The sequence below is a fragment of the Vicugna pacos genome, chromosome 2, assembly GCF_048564905.1.
Source record: "Vicugna pacos chromosome 2, VicPac4, whole genome shotgun sequence".
Classification (NCBI taxonomy): domain Eukaryota; kingdom Metazoa; phylum Chordata; class Mammalia; order Artiodactyla; family Camelidae; genus Vicugna; species Vicugna pacos.
In genome coordinates this window covers 30,510,074-30,528,863 of record NC_132988.1, presented here as the reverse complement: position 1 = coordinate 30,528,863, position 18,790 = coordinate 30,510,074, and the positions used below count along the sequence as shown (strand labels likewise).

The 18,790-nt window shown below is 37.3% G+C and overlaps 1 long non-coding RNA gene and 1 other non-coding gene across 4 annotated transcripts in view; one reads left to right on the top strand and one right to left on the bottom strand.

Moving 5' to 3' along the window:
• LOC116285905 (uncharacterized) overlaps window positions 1–18,790 on the top strand; it is a 61,653-nt gene that overhangs the window by 21,223 nt on the left and 21,640 nt on the right. For all 3 annotated transcript variants that reach the window (XR_012058910.1, XR_012058907.1, XR_012058917.1), the window contains one exon: window positions 11,299–11,523. This is a non-coding gene — a long non-coding RNA (uncharacterized lncRNA). The remainder of the gene's footprint in view (window positions 1–11,298; window positions 11,524–18,790) is intronic.
• Window positions 861–967, bottom strand: LOC116276862 (U6 spliceosomal RNA). The gene has a single exon (XR_004186376.1). It is a non-coding gene; the product is annotated as a U6 spliceosomal RNA (small nuclear RNA).

Sequence of the window (18,790 nt, the reverse complement as noted above, 5' to 3'; positions counted from 1 at the left end):
GTGCACTCTCTGCAGGGGGGGGTTGTCATGGGAGCAGACAGATCCACAGAGCCAGGAACTATGCAAATCCACAGTTAGGCTCCTCACATTTTCAATACTTAAGACTGTTGACTTGTGGATTAAACAGGTGTCAGAGCCCTTTCACGCGGGTAGAATGAAGGACCTTTGGCAGAGGCTCTTATCACTGTGTGTAAAGGTGAAAAATTGATCGGAAGAAAATGTGGTAATTTATTCTCCCTTATGCCAGTTGAAAGTTTAATCTCCATGTCTTTCTGTGTCACTGAAATAATAAATTCAAATCCAATGAGGCAGGCTTTTTTTCTTCATTAAAAGATTCTGCATTGGGAAGTCAAAACATTTGACAGAGTAAACGCAGAGTGAATAATAGAGAAAGTATGCTGTACTCCTCCCACAAGCCTGGATACAAAACTTAGTCATTTATCAGCTATGTGTTGTGACATTTTATGCTTCCTGCTGTCCTTGGATCCTTAGGTATTGTGACTTCTTGGTGATTTTCAGTGATGGGACAGGCCTACAGAGACAAGACTGGACATGGCTCTATTGAATTTCATTTTCACCCCGCTCTTACCCATTTAACTTTTTTTTTTTAATTGAAATATAGTCAGTTTACAATGTGTCCATTTCTGGTGTACAGCATAATGTTTTAGTCATACATATACATATATTTATTTTCATTATTCGTTTTCATTGTAGGTTACTACAAAATATTGAATATACATCCCTGTGCTATATAGTAGAAACTTGTTATTTATCTATTTTATGTTTAGTAGTTAATATTTGAAAATCTCTTAACTTCCAGTTTATCTCTTCCCACTCCCTTTCCTCCTGGTAACCATAAGAAATATATGGAATGCTTCATGAATTTGCATGTCATCCTTGCACAGAGGCCATGCTGATCTTCTGTGTGTTGTTCCAGTTTTAGTATACATGCTGCTGAAGCAAGCACACATTCTTACACATTAATACTTTTCATATTAAATAAAAATCTGAAATGTTGGTAACAGAATTGGATGGACCTGATTTCCATCTACAAGTTTTACTGAATGATAACTGAAGAAATTTTTTGGCTCAAGACCAGTGATTAAATACTCCAAGAGACCTATTTCTCTAAGTGCCTTTGTATTTAATATAGTGCTTTAAGTGACTTTGAATTAGAATAAGTGTTTAACTTATTCTTCAACTGTATTAAAAGAAGCAAGTGTAGATATTTTACTATGAAAGAGTGAACAGTTTCTCAGTAATAAGTGATACTTCTGGGTGCCAGGCTCTAAGTGTTGTATGTGTGTCATACCTTGTTCTCTCAGCAACCTCATGAATGGTTGCCATTTTGTCACTATTTTTAGATGAGAAAACTGAAGCACAGGTATTTTGGGTGATGTCAGGAAGGTCTACACTGGCTAATGGTGCTGCTGGGCTGTGGACCTGGGCAGCATTACTCCGTAGTCTTTATGCTTAGCCACAGAGCCATACTGCCTGTGAAGCAGCAACAATAAAAGCCTAGAAGAATATACTGCAACCTGGCAGGACAGGTCCCCTCTAGGATTATGAGAAAAGGGCCAGAGAGAACAGTTATCTTATCTGTATTATTTGAACTTCTACTTACGATGATAATGTATATATCAATGTAATTGAAACTTTTAAGTTAAAATCTCAAAGTTCTAAGTCAGATTATTAATTTCCATAAATTCATTGCTATTTAAAAAAAAGTATCAGTTAGATCCTAAAACTAGTAAAGAACTTAGGGATTGTGTTAAGGAGACTGTTTAACACAAGCCCCTTGTCTTTCAGATGAGGAAGGTGAAAGCTATGACTTGCTGAAGCACACAGAACTAGTGACAGAGAAGATCTGCTGATTTTGTGTGCTTTCTTTTGCATTTTTGAGACATATCTTACATGGAGTAATTTACAGATCTTAAGTGAATAGTTTGAGACTTTCATCAAATGCATGTACACATGTAACCAGTTTCAAAGTCATGTAGATCATTTAGATCCTGTGATATAGATCATTTCCATCACCCTAAACATTCCCTTATGCTAGGCAATGCTTTGAAAACTACCTTTGTTCATTAGTGTGTATTCGTAAGAATTCAAGTGCTTACATTTCGTGTGTATTCACACATTTTACACTTCTCCGCAAACATATATTTTAATGTGTATGTGTGTGCATACTTCCTTAAAGACAAGAAAGGGTTTTCACAAAGTCCCATGCTCTTTTTCTTATCCTTTACGAACCAGTCCCTAATGGCTGAAATTGCTAATGGGTGATTCTTGTTTACAATCGTTAGCTCAATTTGTTCTTCAGCCTGAGATAATTATCATTCCATACAAAGTTTTTCTTCAGTTGTATCATGCTCAAGCTCCCCAGACATTTATAGTCAAAGTACATGTCTTAATTTTTTTTTTCCTGTTACTCAACAGTTTCTATCTCAAAATACTGGAAGTTCTATAAGAATAAGACATACTGACTAAACCCAGTGCATCTGAGCATGGGCAAGTTTGGTCTGCTGTGCTTTGTGTTAGCTAGAAAAGCTTTCCAGATGAGTTGGTAGTGAATCAACCAGTGATAATCTGTTATTTTGGCTCCTTGTGCATCCTTCTCTTTCTCTGTTTGCTCTTCAGTCTTGGTGAATGGTGTGTGTGTGTGTGTGTGTGTGTGTGCACGTGCATGCGTGAGAGAGAGAGAGAGAGAGAGAGACAGCTATTGTCTGGCAGTGGTACCAATGTGTTGATGAGCAATTTTCAAAACTGATTCCATGTTCAAAAGTATGGGAAATCTCCTCTAGTATCAGTGGATCCCATATAAGTTTGACATCTAAAATGGTACAGTCTTCTTTTTAGATCTTGTTCTACAGAATTATTCTAAAATCCACAGGAAATATTCCCAAAGGAAATGAAGTAATTTTTTTATCTATGTTCTTAGCAGTGACACTGTAATTGTGAAAATTGGAAATGACACGAATGTTCAATAGAGGAATGAACTACGTATAGTTCATAAAAATGATTGATATTTGACTAAGTTGACATATAGCAATGTTTAAATAAGACAATATTAAATGAAAAAGAAGATCCTAAAGTTTCAATTTCTATGTAACTATTAAATTATATCTATGTTAAAAAATGAATACCTTAAAAGAAATTGGCTATGAAATTTTACTCATGAAAATAATTTTGATTTTAATGCTTTTTAGGGTCTTTAAAAGAGTTTTTATTTTGAAATAATTTCAAACTACAGAAAAGTTGCAAGAATGGTGCCGAGCACTCTCCCAACCCTATACCCTTTACTTGTAGTCACTGATTTTTAACATTTTACCATAGTTTTATTACTTGCTTTTTCTCTTTCCATGTGAATATACCTATTTTTTCTGAGTCATTTGAGAGTAGATGGCATATGTCATGCCCATTTACACCCTGATTCTTCAGTGCATTTTTCCTAAAAACATGGATATTCTCTTATGTAACTACAGTAGAGTTATTAAATTCAGGAAATTTAGCATGAATACAAAACTTTAAACAATCTACAGTCTCTGTTTCAGTTGTCCATTGTCTGTCCCAACATTGTCCTTTTCTAGCATTTTCTCCCTCCAGTTCAGAATCCAGTCTAAGATCATATATTGTGTTTAGTCATGTCATCTCTTTAGCTTTCTTTAGTCTGGAAGAAATCCCCACCTTTCTTTCTCTTTTATGATATTGACATATTTGAAGAACATGGGCCAGTTATTTTATATTAGATTCCTCAGTTTGGTCTTGTGTGATGTTTCTTCATGATTAGGTTCAGATTTCTTCATGAGGAAGTTAGATGTTTGGCTAGAAAACTATAACAGAAATGTCATGTCCTTCTTGGCATAGGGCATCTGGAGTCACATGATGTCCTCCTCATTGGTCATGTTAGTATTGATCATTTGATTAAAGTGTTACCTGATTTCTTCACAGTACAGTTAGTATTTTCCCCCCTGTGACTGATAAGCAGTCTGAGGGGAGATGTGTTAAGAGCACATGAAAATATCATTCTCCTTATCCCAGTCTTCCCTCTGGACTTAGCATCTATCTTGGTTCCTTTTTAAAATCATATTTTCTAAGACTTACATATACCCTAGGTAAAGAGGAAAACTTGAGTGATTTTGCTGAGGTTGTACCTTTGCCTGTAATACCCCCATTCAGACCTGTCTAGTTTGCACCACAATTTAGCCTATCTCAAAATACCGTCTACTGCCCTACCTATCTGTGACTAGATTTAATGTCTTCCTCTTTGACCTCCAGGAGAACTTTGTACTTTCTTGGGGGAACATACTAATTTTTACTTTGTGCTTGTAACACTGGTGTACTTCCTTTATCCCAGTTACCAGACAGAAGGTACCTTAAGGGTATGGACTGTGTCCTAATAATTTCTGCAAACTTCTCTGGGCCTAGAAGAGGCAAACAACTGGAGACACGTGATCAGTGTTTCTTCATGAAATGCATATTTATTCCTCTTACTCAATGCCTCTGATGTGCTGGATGAATACCCAACTGCATATTTCAAGATTAATTAATTTCATCTGTTTAACATCTTTACACCTCCTGTTTAACAACATATTGCTATTTTGCTCCTTTGGGGCAATGGAAAGTAAGAATGGAAATTTCTAGTAAGAATGGAAACCCTTCAGGGTCTGTCATTTCTGTATACTTAGCTCAGGTGTTATGAAAAGTATTGTCAAGTGAATGAGTTGCTTCCTTGCTATGAGGATTTGTGTTTCATGTTTCCTTCTAAGTCTCGTACTAGGGCACTGGGCCAGCTTCTTATTGCTTTGACAAGAAGGTATGATGAGGTCTGCTCTTCCTCCAGGGCATCCTTCTAACACTCATTATGGATAACTCCTCATGTGTATTGATAGGAGGGCAGATCCCTACCTAAGGATATCCCTGTGTGTAGGCTTTAGAAACTGAAAGTATAACCTGCCAAAATCATAGGAGTTAGGAGCCAAGGTTATTAATTTGTTCAGATAGTGTTAATTTGTTCTGTCAAGACATGTAAGAACAAGCATTAATTTAGTTTGTAAGTTTAATGAATGTTTAGAAGAAGCAAAATTCTAAGTAGGCCAATCAAATCTTATGGTACAACTAACTTGCAATTATACTGTAAAAAGTTGTCCAGACAGATGACACTGGACTGCTCGTTACTTCATACAGAAAATGTATAAAATATATAAAAATCCATGTTTTCTAAAGTGTATTATTTTATGTTAAGTTTTTGAAATGGATGAAGCCATGTTACTCTTCATAGTGGGGCTTTCCTTTACAATATGAACTGGTCTATTATTTAAAACTAATGTGAAAATTGTATGATAGTTTTAGATTTCCAGAAAAGTTGCACAGATAGTACAGAGAACTCTTGTATGTGCCACACCCAGTTTCCCTTTATTGTTAACATCCCATATCACTAGGTATATTTCTCAAAAGTTAGAAATAAACATTGGTAAGTATTATTAACTAAGCTAAAGGCTTTATTCAGATTTCACCGGTTTTTTTCCTACTGTCCTTTTCTTTGTTCTAGGATCCCACCTAGGATATCACATTACATTTAGTTAATGTGTCTCCCTAGCTTCCTCTGATCTGTGACAGTTTCTCAGACTTTCCTTGTCTTTGATGATGACCATAGTTTTAGAAGTGCTAGTCAGGTTTTTTGTTTGTTTGTCTTTTGTTTGTTTTTGTTTTTTTAGAATGTCCCTCAATTTGGATTTCTTCAAAGTGTTTTTCATGGTTAGATAGAGATCAAGGGTTTTGGGGAAGAAGACCACAGAAGTGTAATGCCATTCTCATACATCATATTAAAGTTACATGCCATCAGCGTGACTCTTCATGTTGACGTTAACCTTGCCAACCTTGTCAGGTTTCTCTACTGCAAAGTTGCTTTTTTCTCCTTTTCCATTCTCTACTTTTTGGAAGCTGGTCATTGTGGCCAGCCGACTATAAAGGGGATAATGGGGTGGAAAATTAAAGTTTAACCTCTTGGAGAGGGGAATATCATCATAAATTATTTGGAATGCTTCTATAAGGGAGATTTGTCTCTTCTCATTTATTTATTCAGTCATTTATGTACATCAGTATGAATCCATTAATATTTATTTTATACTTTGGGTTATAATGCAATACTTTGGTATTTATTTTGTTGCTCAGACTAGTCCAGCTTTGGCTACTGGGAGCTCTTTCAGTTGGTTCCTATGTCTGATGTCCCCCCATCATTTTTGCTTTTTGACCACTCCCTGGCTTTCTAGTACAAGATGCTCCTGGATATCTTGTATATTCTCTGCTCCAGTCCTAGAATGAGCCATTTCTCCAAAATACCATGGTTTATTTTATAGGAAAATGGTATTAGAAACCAAAATCTCATCCATTTTTGATAATTTAATAATGAATTTTGGAAATGAAAGTGAGAGATGCAAAGAGGTAGAGAGCATAAGCTTTGATTACAACTATCTGAATGACTTTTAATCATAACTTTGCCATGAATAGGCTGATCAACCATCCCAGTTTGCCTGGGACTGAAAGGTTTCCAGGGATGTGAGACTTCCAGTGATAAAACAAGGATAAATTGGCACCCTAGTCATAGAATTGGTTGTCTCTTGGTTGCAGGGGACAAAAACCTAAATAAAACTACCTCAGTTAAAAAGGGGAATTTAATGACTCATTTAACTGGAAAATCTAAGGATGAATGGGTTTCAGGAGGAGCTAGATCTAGGGACCAAATGATATAATTAGGGCTCCCTCTGACTCCTATGTTTCAATTCCACTTCTCTCTCTGTGCTGGTTCTTTTGTAGACTCTCTGCATGTGATGGGAAAAGTGTGGGCTATCTAATGAAGAAGAACAACTGTCCTCATCTCCTAGGACAGAGATCAAAACTGAAATGCCTAGAAGGATGAGGCATGTAGCATAAATGAGTGGAACAGGCTGGGTGGAGGACAATAGGGAGCAATGGGAAGTTTAAGGGGAAGCTCTAGTTATTGATGCTGTGCAGGATGCAAGTTCACTATTGCCAGATACTCCCAATGTTTCAAAAGAAGCCAGAAATGTGAAACCCTGCTTTTTAAATGTTGGTAATTTAATCAATTAAACAAGAACACTATTTATACCAAGAAAATACACACATGGGGCAAACATTTGTGGGCTACCAGTTTATAACCCTTATCTTCAGAAGCTCAGGGCCACCTCCTGGCTGCCTGAGGACATACTTGGGCACCTACCTGTGGAAGGTGATTCACTTAATATTCTCAGGATATGTTTACTGTTTTTGAAAATGGATCCCGTTTAACTTTATAATGACCAAATTCATCCAGCACTTGCTATGTGCCAGGCATTGTACTAAGCAATTCACACATATCTTTTAATCCTTAAAATAACCCTGTGAAGTAGTTACTATTATTATTATCATCATCATGGCCTTCCTACAGATGAAGAAACCCAAATAAAGCTATCCCAGTTAAAAGTAATTTAATGACTCATTTAACTGGAAACCCTAAGGATGAATGGGTTTCAGAAGGAGCTGGATCTAGGGACCAAATTGAGCAGAGAGATTATATATTTTCCTAGACAATACACAGCTGGAGGCGCCAAGACAGGTGCCTGCTGGGTCTGACTATAATGCTCAGATTTTTTGCTCCTTTGCTGTATTGCTTCAAATGGCTGCAGAGCAGAGGCATCTTATATCTCAGAGCAGGTCTGGGGTGGAAAAGAAGCTTAGAGATTGCCTGGTATGTTAACCTCCTTATTTTATAGATGTAGAAATGGAGGCCAAAAGCAAGGAGTGACTTTGACAAGGTCTCATAGCCTATCAGTCGCTCAGCTGAGATAACTTTAAAGCCCTTTTGATGTACCATGTAGCTTCTGGGACTTGCTAACTGCAAGGACTAAGTCCACGTTGGGTTTTACAAAGCATTCTAATGCCTTGACAGGTTACCCCTGCCATTAATGTTCCTGAATTGACACATTCTCCATCTCTCATACACTAGGCTCTTCAGAGCAGGAAGTATTTCCTTGTCTTTTTAACCAGGAAGATGATAACAATTATTTTTCTCTAAGTTTATAATTTCATCTATAAGCTCAGCCATCACTATGATCTGAGTGTGAGGCCAAAGTGCAGGTGGGGAAGACATTTCACAGCTATTGTAACTGTCTTTTAAGGTTTTTCTGTCAATTCTTAAGAGATATGTCGCCAAGAAGCCTTGAAAGCTACATTTTGTCTACATAGAAATGATCATAATGTTCAGTTTCAAAAATACTAAATTCCAGTGTGTGATTTGTTAAAGATACATACATGTGAATTTAACAGATACTTAAAGACAGCCTTTCCTAAGCAAAGAATTTTGCTAGGTTTTTTGGGGATATAAAAATTAATAAGACATGACTCCTATCTTCAAGGAGCTTATTATGTAGTACAGAAGGCTGATATGTAAGCCCTTAATTATAATACAATAAAATAAAAGTCATGAAAATATAACCACTGAGGAAATACTAGAGAAAGAATGATCAAATTCAACCCAGAAGATCAAGGAAGACTTCTCAAAAGATTAGAACTGAAAAAAAAAAAAAATTGAGCTGGACTTTGAAGCCTGGTCAGAATTCGGCAGCTGTAGTTGGGGATGAAAGTGCTACAGGCAAAAGGAAGCATATGAATAAAGACAGAAAGGTGAGAAACACAGGGTGCATAAAGAAAACATTAGTAGGAATTTGGTCATAGGTGCAGGGCTCTGATTGCCAGGCTAAGGAGTCTGCTCCACTCAGTAAGTACCAGGGATCTATTATATACTTTTGAGTAGGGAAATGAGATGATCAGGGATGATTTTAGGAAAGTAGACATCACAAGAGTGAAGTGGGAAGAGAGTGAGGTGAATAGAGTACTAAAGAGGCTATTGTGGGGCTCTTAACAAGAGCCAGTGTGGGTCTGGTGAGGGGCTTGGCAGTGGGAGTAGAAAGGACATTGAAGGACTTTGTGGAAGTAGTCCTTATTCTTGATAGTGGAATATGGGAAGGGTATAAAGAAACAAGAAAGATTTCTATGATCTGAAGCCTCAATAACTGGGAGAATGGTAGCATCATTATAGAAATAGGGAAGAGAGGGAGAGGAAGTGGTTTGGGATGGAAGATGGGGTAGTTTCAAATATTTGAGACTGAGGGGCCAACTGGCTATCAAGGGAGATATGTATATTTGGGTCTGGGATTCTGCTATGAATATAGTTCACAGATTTAGATTTGAGAGTCATTTGCATGGGAAGTAGGGGACAGGTTAACTGTTTATTGTACTATATGCCTGTTATTTTCTAGGTCCCTAGATAAGATTCTTTATATACTGTAGCATTCAGTTCACATAACAGCAATGAAACTGAGACCCAGAGAGGTTGATTGGTTTGCTTATGTTCACACAGTTCATTTATCTCATCACTGTTGAAGACCTACTATTTGTCAGATCCTGTTCGATTAAGAGGCAAAACCTAGGTCAGTTCTGTTTCTAAACTTGTTCTTACTCCATGAGGAAATAAAGGATAGGTTAGGTCCATATGTGAATAAAAGTAGGGTGAAAATAACATGAAGATACAATCTAGGGAAACACCAAGCTTTGGAGAGTTAGGGGAGGAGGAGAAAGGCCCAGAGGAAGACAGATAGGGCGCAGGTAAAGGGAGGAAGGAAAGCAGGATAGCATGATGTCTCAGAAGAGGAGAGAGCTAGAACTGGAAGGAAGAAATATTTGTCCAGCAAACAGTGTCAAATGCTGCAGAATGAGCAAGGATACAAAAAATGAGCAGAAGTCTCTCAATTTGGTAGTGAATTGAGATGAATTCCAGAAAAATGAGAAGACACTAGCATCAGCATAGCAATGTGTATAGAAGCCAGATTTCATAGAATTAAGGAATAAGTGGGTGAAGAAATGGAGACAATGGGTAGAGATAGTTTGGTAAACAAGGGGAAAGACAGTGATTGACAAAGTGGGAAGGGTAGGAGACCAAGGGGCAGGGGATTCTAGGGAGGTAATGAATTATCTGACCATTGGAAAGGCAAATCAAGATAAACTAAGATTATGGGATTTGGGGCTGTTATGAAGATCAGGGGGCAGTGGGATGGAAAGATAAGAAATTTGGGGAGATGGCAGGTTATGGTCTTAAAGGGTAAATTGAATTTCACTTTAAGAACATAGAAACAGGTATGGATGATAAAACTAAGGTTTGACTATGTTGAAAGGAGGCTAAGATGAAATGAAGATAGAATTTGTGGGAATTAAAGAGGAGGGAGGCCAGGAACTTGACATGGTCATCAATGGGCATGGATCTTCCCAAGTGCAGAGGAAGATCCTGGGATGTTGGTGGAGGACTGGGTATGGACAAAGACATATATTCTGGTCTGAAGCAATTGGCGAGGATCCTTTAGGTCTACAGACAACCATGAAGAGGGGTGGCACATAGTGGGGAAATCAAGTAGCCTTCACCTGAGATTAGGAGAGGTGATTAAATAAAGGTCTTACAAAACAGGATAGTCAATGAGAGAGGGGCATAAAGAATGCTTATTCACATTGGAAGGAGCTCTAGAAGATAAACTGAAGAAGTAGATTAAGTGAAATAAGATGGTTGATAGCAGGAGTACATATGGATGGGGGTGAAAATGCTGGGGGCTGGTAGAAAGGAGAGGAAGAGGGGTGACAGAAACACTTGAGAGGAGGCTGAAGGGAGTGAGGAGTTCTGAAAAAGCCTAATGGATTGCTGGTGAGGTCACAGTTTTGTGTGTGCCCGAAAGTGGTTTTAAACCTAACTACCATAAGTAAATATAGCTCAAATGTGCCATACCATATAAATAATCGGGCATACAGAATGGAGAGGTTGTACAACAATGCTTGGGATGCTTACTTTGGATTGATTAATCAAGGAACAGTCGTCAACCTGAAAAGGTCAGGAGAGTTCTCTCTCTCTTTTTAATGGAACAAATGTCACCACACATCAACATTGTTTTAAAAGTTGTGGTAGCTATGTAAATAATTCTGTGCCCTGGAGGAATAATTCTCACAGTATTTTGGGATAATTTTACTTTCTTTGAAATACTTTAGAATTATTTAACAAGTTCCCATTTTCCTGGATAACTGCCTTGCCAGTTTTAAGAAGTGCAAAGTAGTTTTGTATGCATGTGTGTTTGTGTTTGGATGTGGGTGTGGGTGTGAGTGTGGGTGTGGTGTTTAATAAGAAAGCAATGTAGGTTTGTGGAAAGAAGTTCACCCAAATAAGCCAACTTTTAAAATAACCCCCTTTCTTCTGAATTTCAGGAACCACCCCCCATGGTTATATGTGGACAGAGTGGTGTTCACAGAGTTGATACAATACAGGATCTGGCATTGGATGTCCTGCACATAAGACCAGCTGTATCATATATTATTGGAGTGACTTGGTGAAGCTACTTAACCTTCTTCAGCTTGAGTTTCTTCATTTGTAAAATGGGAATGGAAACAACATCTTCCTTAGAGATTGATTGCACAGGAGGATAAAGTGAGGTAAGGTATTTGAAACTATCACCTTTGAGTGTTGGATACTAGGAGCTTACTGTTATGATTCTCCTCATTGGGGAATTCAGTTGTACATCAAAGTGTGAGAACTTATGCTCCAGGATATGTCTGCTTTCTCATCTGAGTCTCTGGAATGTCATATAGGTTCTATAACCAGTATTTAAAGGGGGAGTAGGGGAAGTCTTATGGTGCACTGAGGGAATCAGTTCACTACAGGATTTTAAGTTGCCTTAGGCAAGGACCCTTGAAACTCTGCTCCTAATTCCCTTCTTGAGCTGCCAGAATCCACTGGCTGATCCTTCTTGAGAGACAATATCAGTTCCTCATCATAATAGTGAGATTAAGAGGGTGGGAAGGGATAAATTTGGAGTTCAAGATTTGTGGATACTAACTAATATATATAAAACAGATAAACAAGTTCATACTGTATAGCACAGGAAATTATATTCAATATCTTATAGTAACTTATGGTGAAAAAGAATATGAAAATGAACATATGTATGTTCATGTATGATTGAAGCATTATGCTCTACACCAGAAATTGATACAGTGTTGTAAACTGACTATACTTCAATAATAAAATATATATATATTTTATATAATACATAATATATAAAATTATATAATATATATTTTATATAATATAACATATTTTATATAATATATAATATATAAAAATTATATAATATATGTATTTTATATATATATATAAATAAATAGTGAGATTAACCCTGATTTAAGAATCTTGTCTTCCTGGCAAGAGCAAGGTTCATGTTCTATTTATAGCAGATCTTGGGACTACAGCTCTCTGGCTTTGCCTTTGAACTGATTCTTTTAGTCCAGGGATTTTAAGATCAGTTCTGATTCAGAGGTTAAGATGGCAATTCCAGAGTGGCCTTCTAACTCTTCCTTTAGGCCTTTCCTACTTCAAAGCTACATGAGTCTGGAAGCTGTAATGATTTTTTGGATGTAGAAGTTGAGGAATTAGGAAATTAGCTTTTATTTAGCTAATTAGATTTCTAAATAAGATTATCCTTTTCATAAGATTATAGCATTGAATTAGTCCAAAAAGTCTAGACATTTTTTTAACCCCCTCAAAGGGTTACCCAAATCTTACTTATCTCTTCTCCCCACCTTTCTTCTCCCCTCCTTTTCTTTTCTCTCCTCTTTTCTGTTCTCTTCCTTTCCTTTCTCCTTCCATCCCTTTTCTCATTCATCTATTATCTATCATCCTTTCATCTTTAAGTCTCCCTATCCTTTCTATCTAATCTACATATCTATCTATCTATCTATCTATCTATCTATCTATCTATCTATCTATCTATCTATTTATCATGTGTCTTTGTCTACCTATATTTTGTTTTGTTTTGATGGGGATAGGAACAAAAGTGATAAGAGAGCAGTAGTTATCTGAAGTTTCAAATATCATTGGAGTTTGTTTGAAATGTTGGATGAAGGCAGTTCAGTTATACCTATTTTGTATCATTTGTTGAAATAATGGTCAAGGAAGAACAGAACTTTTCTGATATCCAAAAAGCATAATTCAAAGTAATGGGACAAAATGGAGCAAGGGAAACTTGTTGGTTAAAGGTTAGAATTCCTGGTGACAAAAAAACCATTATAATCTCCTTTACCTGTCCAGGAGAAGAGAAACTAGTGGCTCCAACTCCTCACCTGGCCTCATTTTCCAGTTGCCATAAAACTTTCTGCCCTGAGATAGACTGTGGCCCTTCCATCTGCACCTCCCATCTGGGGGAGCAACCAGCAGCCCACTGGTGCTCAGGTTGTGACAACAACGCAATGAAGGGAGAGACCAGGGTTTGGAGGTCTCAACAGCAATTAGTACTTCCAGTGAAACAGCTCTTCCCCTAGCCTGCGCTGCTAATTGAACAGCCTCTTGCCCAAAGTGACCTGTTCCCCAAGGGACCATCTTCTATTCCGTAGGCCCAAATACCCCTGATGAGACACAGGAATAAACAATGACCCTATATCTCCCAGTTGAATACTCTGGATGACACTGGTTACTCACCTTCCTCCAGATTGTCAGGACTACTCCCAACACACCCCATATCCCAGTTACCTCAGGCAACAACCTCCCAGATCATCATCACATGTTGCTTATCTTGACACTGGTTTCTACCTCCCTAGTCTGACTCCATCACCTGTGCTTCCCCATCATTTTCACATTCCTCCATTGTACTCACTGGGATTTCTGGTTTGCCATCAGCGAACTCTCCTATGTCCCAGATTCTTCTCTGAACATTTGCTTCTCCTTCTTCCTCTAACTGAAACCTGGCTGTCCCTCTCAAGTGGAAGATGCCTTTTCTTTTCCCCATTATTTGCCTCAGAACTTGTAGGTAGAGTATGTGTCTTGTTTTCTATTGATCCTTCCAAACCATCTGTCCTTCTTTGGACTTTGAAAATCCCAAATTTGTTGAGCTCATGTCTTCAGATTTTACCACCTAATAACTCTCCTGAATCGTCTTCCAGAATCTCTTCATTATCTTGCATCCCTCTTCAGTGAATTTATCATCTGGTGTCTTTGTTTCCTTCATTGTTCCTACAATCTCGTCAGTTTTCTTATCAGTGTAGTTGATCCATTCAACATCCTGATCTTTCTGTTTCTTGAACTTCTCAACTCCTATAATCTCCTCCACCCCACTCTAGCCAGCTATTGTCACTCCCATGGTCACACCATAGACATTACTGGTAGTCATTACCAATAACTTCTCCTTCAAAATCTCTGGAAGGCAAGTATTGTCCCACTATCTGATCACCACCTTCTGAGTCTCAGTCTCACTTCTACTGATTTCCTTGGAACTATTCTTTGACCCCTTGGGACATTCACTCCATTGACCCTACTGTTTTTTGTTTGTTTGTTTTTTTAACTTTCCTTTACCTTCACATTGTCATTTACCTTCCTACTCAGCTAGTTTCCGTGTTCTGGCACTTTAGTCACATTTTTAGTAGAAAAGTTGAACTACATTGTCCCTGTCTCATTTCATAGAACTCATTTGAAAAAACCCAACTTTGTGAAACATTTGAGCAATGATGTTTGTAGAGAAAGTTTATACAACTATGCTGATTAGATTTGCCTAAAGTTATCCAGCCTAAATCCCCAATGGTATCCAATGCAGCTGGACAATGCTGGACAATGCTATTATACTTTCCTGACACATTTGCTCTATTACATTCTAGGACAACTTCTCTTCTCAAACCTCCATACTTTCATCCCATTTATATTCTTAACCAATTAAGTGCACTTAACTAAGAACTATCCCATCTTCCTATCCCTAAAACCACCAACCTACCTACATCTGTACCCTCTACATATTTTACTTCTCCTTCTGTTACATTGGAAATGGTGTTTCCCCTCTTAACATCCAGCCGCTCCGTTGGTATCTTGGATCACATCCTACATTTACTTAAGGATCTTGATACTGGAGTTATATTCTCCCACATTCTTGTTTTTCATTTCATCGTTTAATTATTCCTAACACAATACAAAGATGTATTATTATGGATCATCTTTAAAAATAAGCCTCCCTTGGTCCTATATCCTCCTTGTATGTTCCATTTCTTTCTCTCTCTTTACATAATCCTTAAGCTATTTGTTTATATTTCCTCTCTCTACTTTCTCACTTCCCATTTTTCTTTTGTAAGCCCATTCCATGTGTACTTATTGTACCCACCACTCTGCTGAAATTGGTCTTATTAATAACATCTAATCTCCAACTATCAAACTAATGGTCAATTTTCTATCCCAGTCCTATTTAGCCTCTCTCTAGCATCTGACACAGTAGACTTCTTTTCTTTCCTCCTCCTCTTTCTTCATCTTCTTTTCATATTTAATGATGCTTATTGTTTGCTTCACAAATGAAACATGGTAGTGAATAATTCTGAAGTGATGACTGTAAATAGGTAATGAAATCCTATTGGTCATTCATTTTGATTCCTTCATAGATGTAGCTTTCCATTTTGAAATTTCTCAGTGATCTCTTGATAATTCACACTTGAAGATAATTGAATATTTGACATATTTTGAAGGGTAACTGCTGATTGCTGATTGAGCAGGTAAATATTTCTCTTTCCTTCTGGAAACTCTTTCTTTGATAAGCCATCACATTTTCCTCCAGATTTTCTCTGATTTTCCTCCTACCTCATTCATTGATCTTTTTGGACTTTTGCTGTTTTTTATTCTTTCCTCAACCTCTGTGGTGGAATGCCCCAGCACTGGGAGTGTAGATTCTGGAGTCAGGTTGCTTGGGTTCAAATTCTGATTCTGTCACTTTCTAGCTGTATGACTTTGGGAAATTTACTACATCATCTCCCTCTTTGAAAAATGAAGGAAAAATCATAGTACTTGCTTCCTAGAGATATTGTAAGGAATGAATGAATTAATATGTGTAGAACATCTTGAATAGTGTCTGTTCTTAGTAAGTGCTATATTAATGGCTGCTGTTATTGTTCTCCTCGCTTTTTTATTTGGCGCTGAAGTGAAAGGGAACTTGATTTTTTAGGTAATAGAGCTGGAAAATGCCAATTAATGGCTGCTAGTGGTTCTTCTGCCATGTGGAGAAAGTCAACAAGAAAGGAGAATGAGGCCAACACACAAAAGTAGCCAAGAAGAAGTGAGTGGTATAATAGTCAGCATTCTTGGTTGCGAATGGCAGAATCAATTCCAGGTAGTCCAGCTAAATTAAACAAAAACGGGTTTATTAGAAGATATTAGATACCTTGAGGAATTTCCAGGATTACTGGAAAACAGGCTTGATATTTCATTGTCATGTACTTTGCAACCAGGAACAGTAGAGCTGGGAAGAATGAATGACTAACCTCACTGAGAAATTGTTCTAGGAGAAACACCATTCCTACTACCTATTGCTACTTGACATGCCCCCAGTTCTGAAGCTGATGCCAAAATCTGTGCCACTGATGCCCCAGAAGAATAAGACAACTTGACCACTATTATTGTCAGAAAACCAGTCTCCTGGTGCAAGGCAAACACTGCTTGTTGCTCCTATCTACATTCAAGTCTTGTGTGGTTGTATCTGTTTGGCAAAGCCTAGATTATATGCTTTTATTCTAGCTGCAAAGGAGTCAGATAAATGTAATTTTTTATATTCTACTTTTGGAAGTCAGGATTCACAATGTGGAAAACTATAAAAATATAAGAATGGTTGTGAGCAGCTATAAGTGATATATTTCCAACATAGATTTGTGTTGTAGAGAGGAGGATCTGTTGATTTCATGTGAATCCCTGGGTCCAGATGCACCTAAGCCTACTCCTTGGACTTTCCTGTTTTATGAGAAGATAAATTTCTTCCTTTAGTTAAAATAGAGTTTTTTGTCAATTCTATTTAGTGTTCTTATAATACAGCTTCCTCTTCTGATCCAAGCTCCACTGTTACGATATACTCTCAATTGATCTTTCCCTCCAGGCCTTTTCTCCCTCCCTTCTGTTCATTTTCTTCTCTTGAGTGAGATAGTCTTTCATAAACATAAGTCTGTTTATGTCACTCTTCTGTGACATAACAGAAGACTTACTGGCTTTCCAGTGCTTTAGGATAACAACTATAGTCCTAGCACAGTGTACACCTCTCTGTAATCTGGGCCCTGCCCACTTTAGTTTACCTTTTTTGCTGTTTTTTCTGTTCAAGTCTTTGTAGACATTATTTCATTCTCTAAACATACCACCTTTCCTTTTCACTTTTATCTGTGCCTTCAGACAGACTGTTTCTTGCCCTCAGAGAGCTCCTTCCATTCTCTCTTATCCTCCTCCTCCTCTTTGCCAACAAACTTCTTTTTATTCATCTTTCAACTAAGATGTTACTTCCTAAATGTCCTTAAAATGAATGGGGCCCAGGAATTTGTCTGTTTTGTTCAGTGTTGTATCCCTAGTGCTTAGAGAAGGGAATATTGAGTGAATGAATGGCAGAGGGTGGGGAATGGCCTTCAACCACCCAATTTGGGTGAGGTTTCTTGTTATTTATCCCCATATCTTTACTTTCACAGTTTGTAATTTGTTTAAATCTGTGTTCCATCAAAGGATACTATCAGCAGAGTGCAAAGACAACCCATGGAAGGGGAGGAAATATTTGCAAATCATTTATCTAATAAGGATTAATATCTAGAATATGGAAAGAATTTCTACACTTCAATAAGAACAAAAGAAACAACTCAATTTGAAAATAAGCAAAGAACTTGGATAGATACTTCTTCAAAGAAGATATGCAGATAGTAAGCATATGAAAAGATACTCAACGTCATTAACCATTAGGGAAATGCAAATCAAAACTACAATGAGATACGATTTCATACCTATTAGGATGGCTATTATGGAAAAAAAATAACAAGCATTGGTGAGGATGTAGAGAAATTGGAACCCTTGTGCATTACTGGTAGGAATGTAAAATGTTAGAACTTCTGTGAAAAACAATATGGTTGTTTCTAAAAAATTAAAAATGGATTTACTATATGATCCAATAGTTCTACTTCTAGAAAGAATTGAAAGCAAGGACTTGAACAGATATTAATATACCAGTCTTCCTTCTGGCATGGTTCAAAAGAGCCAAAAGGTGGAAACAACCCAAATGTCCATTGACAGATGAACATGACAGATAAACAAATGTGGTATATAGACACAATGGAATATTATTCAGCCTTAAAAAGGAAAGAAATTCTGACACATGCTGAACCTTGAAGACTAAATGAAATGAACCAGATATAAAAGGAGAAATATTGTATGATTCTATTTATATGAAGTATCTTGAGTAATCAAATTAATAGAGATAGAGTGGTGGTTGCCAGGGCCTAGGGGGAAAGGGGAATGAGGAGTCATTTTTTAATGGGTACAGAGTTTCAGTTTGGAAAAGTGAAAAATTTCTGGAAATGAATAGTGGTGATGGTTGCACAACAGCCTGAATGTACTTCACTGAGCTATACACCTAAAAATGCTTAAAATGGTAAATTTTGTATTTTACTACAATAAAAATGCAGATTAAACAAATCTATATTCCCTGCTAGCTGTAATCTCAATGTGGGTAGGGACCTTGCCCATCTTGTTCACTAGTGTATCGCCAGCATCTAGCACAGTGTTTGGAACACAGCAGGATTATTTTTTGGTACTGAATAAATGAGTCTATAAGAAGTGCTGCAATAGGGGAGAAACCGAACCATTTTGAGTTGGGTTTCCATTTAGGGAATATTGGCCAAAAATCAATGTAGCATTTTTTTGGTGTAGGTCCTGGCTTTG